The 6,865-nt window shown below is 53.3% G+C and overlaps 1 protein-coding gene across 1 annotated transcript in view; it reads left to right on the top strand.

The window, feature by feature from the left end:
• The first annotated feature begins 315 nt into the window (after nt 1-315).
• The window catches only part of GRM8 (glutamate metabotropic receptor 8), a 751,450-nt gene continuing 744,900 nt past the window's right edge, over nt 316-6,865 (top strand). The window contains exon 1 of the mRNA XM_059711703.1: nt 316-743. The gene's annotated coding sequence lies outside the window, so the exon portion shown is untranslated. The remainder of the gene's footprint in view (nt 744-6,865) is intronic.

Raw genomic sequence — 6,865 nt, 5'->3', positions numbered from 1 at the left:
CCGGAAAGAAAACGGGTGGCGGACCCTTGCCCTCCGCTACGTCTTCTTCACGGGGACCCTTTCAGAGCTGGGCTCGCGGCCTCGACAGCGCGCTCCGGGTGGGTGGCCTCGCGCGGCGCCTGCCCGCGCGGGTCCCCGCTCGGGGGGCAGGCTGAGCGGCTCAGCTCCTTCCCAGCCACGCTGCTCCTGCCCGCCCCCTCCCCGCCACTCCTTCCCCTCCCGCCGCCTTTGGATCCTCCCTTTTCCGTAGGCGGGTGGGGTGATTTTAAAATCAGAACTGTTGACATTTCTGGTCCCCACGTCGCCCAGGGCTGAGTGATGTAGCGCGGAGGGGACTCCGCCGGGGCGAGTGTCCGCCTCCCTGCCGCGCCGGGGCAGCGCGGTGACCCCGAAATCCGGGGCCTCCCGCCCCTCGGGGTGCCTCCCTGCTCCCGAGGTGACTGGTTGGCGCGAAGGGATTGGCGACTCGGGGCGCGATCCTGGCCGCGGCTCCGCGCGCCGCACCGGGTGAATGGCCGCGGGCGGAGGACTGGAGGCGCCGCGCGCAGACCAATCGCGGCCGCGGGTGGGAGGATTTGTTATTCACATGGAAGAGACTTGGCGCCCGGCGGCCCGGCGCAGCCCCGCAGCCCCAGACCAGCCACAAGTGCGCCGCGGTGCTCGCCTCGCGCGGCGGTGGCGGCGCGGACATGGAGCTGCGGCCCCCCGCCCGCTTCCGCACCGCGCCCTCTGCGGGGAGCAGGGTAAGACTGGCCGAGCGGCAGAGCGAGGGAGAGAGGACAGCAAGTGCCGAACCACAGGGGGAAAGCTCCCACCCCAGCTGCCCCGCAACGCTGTGCTGGAGGAAAAAGGAGACCCCCTCCCCCCAATTCACCCCTCTCTCCGTTTTCCTCTCTCAAATCGCTCCGTGGACGGCCGGCCAGGCGCACGGTCCCCGCTCAGACCACTTTAGAGAGGCGCTTTCCTGGGCACAGCCCCCTGGCCTGCGCGCCCGGAGTCCGGGGGAGAGCTGGCGGGCAGAGGTGATGGAATGGGGGGCGCGGGGGCGGAGGCAGCGGGGGGCGAGGGCTGGCCGGGCATTGGAGCTTGATTGGGTGTCTGTTGATCCTACGTTGCGAAGAGCCAGGCAGCCACCCCTCTTGTCTTCGCGTGATGACATTCCAGTGGAGAGGTTCAGAAAAGGGGGAGGCTTAGCTTGGAACTCCCACGGCTTGGAGAGGTGATCCCCCAAAAGTTTCTCCGGCGACTGGGAGCCTAAAGGGCGAGGGGCGGGGGCCGCGCCCGGGCTGCTCATCCGGAGAGCCGGGCTGCGCGTTTCAGGCGCCCTTGCTCGGCGGGCGCGCCCGGCGACCTCCTGGACCGGCCCTGGCGGAACCGGACCTGCCCGCGGGGATGCTGAGGTACCTCCGTTCCGCGAATCTAGCGGGTGGTATTCCTAAAGTTAGAGGCTGCTGGGATGCGTGGGGGTAGCCCCGGTCTCCCGGAGTGTGGGGCTGGGCGATGAATGCCTCCCGGGACCCAGGGCAGGTGGGGGTCCCGGGGCGAGCCTGGCGGCTTGGGGGCCGTGGAGACCCCACGTCCCCGCACAGAGTCTGCCTGCCAGGAGTTTGCGTTCTCCGAGGGAGCGTGGCGGGGCTGGGATTTCCGCGCCCCCCTTTTGAAGCTTTGGGGAAAACACTGGAGTTCCCTGTTCTGTTGGGGGAGGGGAGGGGAGGGGAGGGATGGTTTTGAGGATCTCGAGTTTAAGAAACAAAGGCAGATGCTCGTGACAGCTCCCCGGGAGCACCTGCGGCCGGCGGGGCCCCGTGTCGGGCAGATGCGCGCGGGGCGTGGGCGCTCGGGGCGGCCAGGTGCCGGCTTCCGGGCGCGCCCGGGGACGGGCGGCGGCGTGGGAAAGGCAGGAGTCGCCCGGACTTCTCCCGAGACCCGGAGGGGCTGCCAAGAAGAAGGCAGGTGCAGCGGGGAGGAGGGGAGCCGGGCCGGGTGAGTGGCTGCGGGCTCAGAGGGAGGTAGAGGCAGGGAACCTTCGGAGCCTGCCCAGAGCCAGTCCATCTGCTCGGCCAAGACCCGAGATTCCCTCGAGGTTCGTACAGTTGTCGAAAATGTAACACCAGGGGCGAGGGTTGGCCCCTCCCCCCTTCTCTCTCTCTCTCTCTCTCTCTCTCTCTCTCTCTCTCTCTCTCTCTCTCCCTCCTCTCTCTCTACCTCTCTCCCTCCCTGCCTGCTTCCCTCCCTCCCCCTCGCCCTCCCTCCCTCTCACACTCACCCCAAAACCGTCTATCTGACAGGTCCCTTTAGTCCAAATGAAATACAGAGGGACCTGCGAGTCACCCAAGTGCACAAGGCGGCACCCCCACTCTTCATGGAATTGTTTTCCTCGGGGCCCAAACTGCAGAGCCGGGGTCAGAGGGTGCCTGCGCACCCAGGATGCGGGGTGAAAATAGACCCACCCGACAACCGCAGAAACCCAAACCTAGTCCTTGCAGCACAACCCGTCCGGGGTGGCGGGTGGGACTGGCCTGTTTGCTATTTGGGGGTGATCCTTTCCCATCGACTTGGCGGCGTGGGAGTCTCACCATTCCGAAGAATATGTTACGGTCTCCACCGCTTACCCGGGTCCAATACAAGTCCTGCCAACGAACAGAGTTGGAAAGCAGGGCTGGTGGTGGAAATACTGACAAGGAAAAATCATAAACCGGAGAACTACATTCCGATGATAGCTTGTATTTTGCTTGAAAGAAAAGAGAAAAAGAGCCACCAGCAGGTAGATCTTGGATAAACAGCTTATTGCACTTGACTGTGATTTCCATTTTCCGTTATGAAATTGTTTGTCAATAATTGCAAATGGCTACAGAAACCACTTCAGTTCCCCTCGGTCACTTGCTTGTGAGCAATGTCCTGGAATATCCCCAGAGGAGACTGAGCCAGCTGGGTGACGCTCATTGCCTGCTTTTTGAAAATAGGTGCTTTGATAATTTTGAAGAGAAAAGCCATCCCCATCGGGGAAAACGAGTTAAGGTTTTTAAATGTCACTTTCTCATTTCAGATTCAACTACCTGAGGTAGAGACAGAGGATTCTTGCCTTTAAACCAGGGAGCCGGGGAGGAACAGCCGAGGGAGGGGGGGCTCTCCGGGAGAGGATTGCCCAGAACAAGGAAAAAGATGCTGAGAACACAGTTGCATTGTTCTGTGTGGGCTTGATTTGGTCCATTTGGTTTGTTAGCTAGCTGGGCCCTTCCCTGCTTCCGCTGTAAATGATGAGGACTTGAGTAATTCCCAAAACTTCTGAATTTGAAAGGAACAGATAAAAGCATCGAGGAGGGCAGGAGAAAGTTAGAGGTCTGGAGCGGTGTGCTCTTTTCAGAGTTGGCTGCGCAGATTGGCACTGTTACAGAGCTGGTGTAATTGGTATTTATGCAGCAAACAACCAGCGGACGTTCATGTTGGCAGGATCACATGCCAGTCTTTGTGGGAAAATGTTCCATTGTCTCCAGGGCATGAGGCACAGAACACTGCACACACACACACACACACACACACACACACACACGCACACACTCCTGGCAGCAATGATGTTTCTCCTTCTGAGTTTCCTTCCCAACGTCTTCCTCCTGTAGCTAGAGGGCCCGACGCGAAGGGGACCTTGCTGTAGTCTGAGGAGTGGAGTTACTCTGTCCCAGTATCTTAAGAAGATGCTGCCTGGATTTGTCTCTTAACTGGACTCACAGCAAAGACCTGGCTATGTCTCCACCTTTTGAACAGGTTTCCCAAGGTTCAGGAAGCTGTTGCTGTTTTCCTGATAGAACCCGAGGAGTGTGTATCACCAGATGCACGCACGTAGTTTGCTCAGAGGGACAGCCACTCCATGTTGTTCCAGGAGAGGATGTGAACAGAGAGCCAGTTGGATCCTATTGTTTTTATCCCAAGAGGGGGTTTTCTGTCTGCTAGGAATTTAGATCCCTCCCTCCCTCCCTTCCTCCCTCCCTCCCTCCCTCCCTCCCTCCCTCCCTTTCTCCTTCCCCCCTTCTCCCTCCCTCCTTCCCTCCTTCCCTCTCTCCTTTCTTCTTTCCTTTTTACTTGGCTCTGAGAGGAGTTTTCTTTGATTTTCATTTCTACTTGCTGTTTTGACAACTTGTGACAAACTCATTCACTGACGAAGGACCTTGAGCATGATGCATTCTCATCCCAGGACCCGCTGATTTCCGGGCCGCTGTGAAGAGGCTCCTGACTCATGGTGATTCCCTGCTTTGGCTTGTTCCATTGCAAGTCTTTATCATTATTAGAGACTTTTCTTTGGTAAAGAAATGATGGATCTCCTGGAAAATATCTTACCAATGCAGATGTTCTAACTGGGGAAGATATTAATGCATCTGCAGGTTTTGATACCTGTTAGTGAATCTATTCACTCCCTAGGCAGGGCCAAGGGAATGAGAGAACCTGGTCTTCAGATCATGACTTGTAGGACACATTAGCACTGAGGGAGGGAGGAGATCCACCTGGGGGAGGAAGGAACAGGTGAGCAGAAGTGGACGATGTGGGACAGGCCAAGAAGAGTACGTGGAGATTATTGAGCACCTGCGTTGCCACTTGCATGCTTTTTCAGACAAGGTTATGCCTAAAGATAGAAATCTGCTGGCTGCTTATTGACTAACGCTTCCAGTGGTAATGACCCTTAGTGGTAGACGCCCTGCATTGTATTCTGCATATGACTTAGGAAGGTTTCTTGTTGTCTCTTCTCACTGTGGAAGAATATCTTGTCACCACCTCCTTCAGCATAGACATTGGATGCTCTAAGTGTCCATGACCCCAGCTGTCCAGGTCAGGTATTGCAATTCTATTGACTTTATTTTCTTGTGTCCTTTCCAGTTTTCCTTCAATTTCCTTTGATTTCTTGGACACATGACTTGTTAAGATCTCATTAGCCCTGAGTGTGATGGGAAAGTGACTTTTTTAGCTATTCCAAGCACAATGCACCTGCAAAATATGTGAGTTCTAGGAATGATTGTTTCAAAAAAATAGTACCCCAATACATTCTGAAAGTATCTACATACTTTTACATACATTTTATCATTTTATTTCGCAACCCTGGGAGGCGGCCAGAATTCATTCCTCAGTTCCGAGAAGAAGAAATTGATCTCAGTTGAAGTGACTTGCCCAGTGCCATGTAGTGAGTACTGGGGTGGGTGAGTTTGGAATTGGGGACTTCGCAGATCCCAGGGTGCCACACTCACAGTCCACATTATCAAATCAGGGTTGGCCCCATATCCGTCAATGCTGTCCTGCACACAGGGCATGAAGTAAAGACCCACTGATGAAGGGAAAGAACACAGCAGCACTTTTGCGTTTGAATTTTGGCTCAAGATTTGAGACAAATTCATATAACATTTCTGTTTTTAGGTTCCTTGTATCCCAAAATGAAGGCCCGATACCAACCTCATATGTGTATTTTGTGAAGGAAATGAGGTAATGTGTGTGAGGCTCCGGGCACACTGTGGGCATTCAATAGATGTTGGTTTTACCCCTTTTCCCTTTTCTGATACACACTATAAAAGTGGCTTCTCATTACTTTAAATATGGTCTTTTTAGGCAATAGCTGTAATATTGAAAAAAAGAAACCCCTGTGAAAATTGAATTCTACTAAATCAGATTATATTTTAAGTGCACAGGGGTTTTAGCTATTTATAGGGAATCTATGGTGAATTTCGTTGTAATGCACATAATCACTTTCTCCTTTATCTGTTTAGTAAGTTGAGCATCTCATGTATCAGATTTTCTTAATATGAGGCTTGCTTGTACAGAAGAGCTTTCCGAACCCCCTCTCACTGATGGAAAAGTCACTCAGGTTGCAAACAAAATCAGTCATTGTGTTCATTTGGCAAAGCCTTGCTGTAGTGTTTGAGCATAACCTCATATTCCTTTATTATTAAATAATAGATTTTCAGAATGGGAAACTGGAAGACACCTTAGAGATCACGTCACATGGTCCATCTCTCTCATTTCCCTGATGAGGAACTAGAAGCACACAGAGGTAAAGTGTCATGTCCAATGATGCCAGCCAGTGACTGTCAGACAAGGATGCACTTCCAGACCTCTGTTGCCAGTCCTCACGCTCTGTCTGGCCCGTCCTCACGCTGCCCCCTCCATGATCCCTGGGCCATGCACACACGTTTTGGTGTAGGAGATGATAGACGAATATGATGCATTTTCTAAAACAACCAAAGGAGCTGCAAATGTGGGCAGTTTCAAGGGAAACTGCTGGATTTGCAGTTTTGTGAGTTGATGACAATATACAGCTTAACCTTTTCGTTAAAGAGCTGAGTGGAATCCAGTATAGAGATGCTGCTTGGCCCATTATGAGAAAATAAATTACAATTCTTGGCTAATGTTATTCCTCAGTGAGGATTTTACCATATCATGTCTTAAAAGCAGGTGCCAAGTGCAACGACAGACCCTGATAGATCCTCCATGGTTTGAAGGCTTTCTTCTCACTGGCATTAGGCAGGTCAGGAAACTTGATTTGAACCAAGTTTAGACAAACTGTATTTGATAGTCTCAATTTTTTGAGAGATTCATAAATCACCCTGCCCTTGGGGGTGGGGGGGTGGGTGGGAGGTAATCAACCAAGGACCTTATATGCATATACTAGTATGCATGGCCCATGGACACAGACAATAGGGTGCTGAAGGCCTGCAGTGGGGGGCGGGGAGGGGCGATTTGGGGAGGCTCAATAGGGGAAAATAGGGGACATATGTAATACTTTTAACAATAAAGAATTATTTAATAAATAAATCACCCTGCCCTGGAAATGCCTTCTGCCCGCCCAGATTGTCTAGTGTACTCTTAATTAGTACATAATTATTCTTAA

Source organism: Myotis daubentonii, chromosome 10, assembly GCF_963259705.1.
Source record: "Myotis daubentonii chromosome 10, mMyoDau2.1, whole genome shotgun sequence".
NCBI lineage: Eukaryota > Metazoa > Chordata > Mammalia > Chiroptera > Vespertilionidae > Myotis > Myotis daubentonii.
Note: the sequence above shows the minus strand (reverse complement) of the source record. Positions and strands in the feature narration are given on the sequence as shown.